Below are 1,139 nucleotides of genomic sequence, written 5' to 3'. Positions count from 1 at the left end.
TGTCATTATTATTATCTCCATTATTAATTGACTATCACAAGTTTCCTAAACAACAAAAGAACATATCATTTACTTGTGGGCGTACGCATCCGTGTGCCCCTACGGAGGACGCCGTTCGCGACACCATGGAGGATGTCACGGCCGGGCTTAACACTTGCGTGATACTAGAGAATGTCAAGGTGTGAATCACGACGTCAAGGACGGCCATGACGGAAGGCGTGTCGTCATACCACCACGTACATGTGTTCATGGACACGATCATATTATATTTCTTGTCATTAATACACAGAGACACACAAACTACATTCTCAAATCAAGTGTATCCATTCAAATGTCAAAAAAATCGTTAAGGAAATGTGTCCTACAATACTTGGTAGTCGTCGTTATGCATAGCAGCCATTCATGCGAAAATATTTTGGAAATAGAGCGCTGAATCAATTTGGAAATGAATCCATTAATTTAATTAATTTACTAGACAATTAATTATGTATGCAATTAATTAGGTCCATTTAAATAGATATTATTTTTTGCACCCAATCAATTTTGAAACCAAGTCATTAATGTAATTAATGGTTTAGGTAGACACTTTATTATGCCTACAAATAATTAGAAGTAGAGATTTTTCCAATTAGGCGGGTAATTAGTCTATTTGGTTGGCAGTTAATCAGGCGTGCAAAGAATTAGGAAGGTTGTCAATTATTTGTGTAATTAATTAATTAAGTAAGCAGTTCATCGTGTTGAATCATTTTAAAAGCGCTCGTCGGCAAGGACAATCAACAGGCTCTCAGCGACATGGCCGGGCACCACTTGCCAACATGGACAACAGACAGCATGCGCCCGCGACATGGATGACCTAGCGTTCAACAAGATGGATGACGACCATGCTCTGCAGGATGTCCACATGTTGACGGTTTCTGAAACCTTCGAGGATGAGTACAACACGACACTAGATTGGCGAGGTGGTTCATGCTATAGTTGAAAGGGAGAGTGCTCCATGAATAAGAAGGACAAAGGAACTAAAGTGACCAAGTGGTCCATGGTGTTGGAGATGGAAAGGGTGTTCCAAAAATATAAAGCAAAACAAGAAAGAAAGAGTATTATAAAAAAATAAGTAGGAATGAGGCGAGGAAGGAGGAAGA

The sequence above is a fragment of the Triticum aestivum genome, chromosome 3A, assembly GCF_018294505.1.
Source record: "Triticum aestivum cultivar Chinese Spring chromosome 3A, IWGSC CS RefSeq v2.1, whole genome shotgun sequence".
In the NCBI taxonomy this organism is placed as follows: domain Eukaryota; kingdom Viridiplantae; phylum Streptophyta; class Magnoliopsida; order Poales; family Poaceae; genus Triticum; species Triticum aestivum.
Note: the sequence above shows the minus strand (reverse complement) of the source record.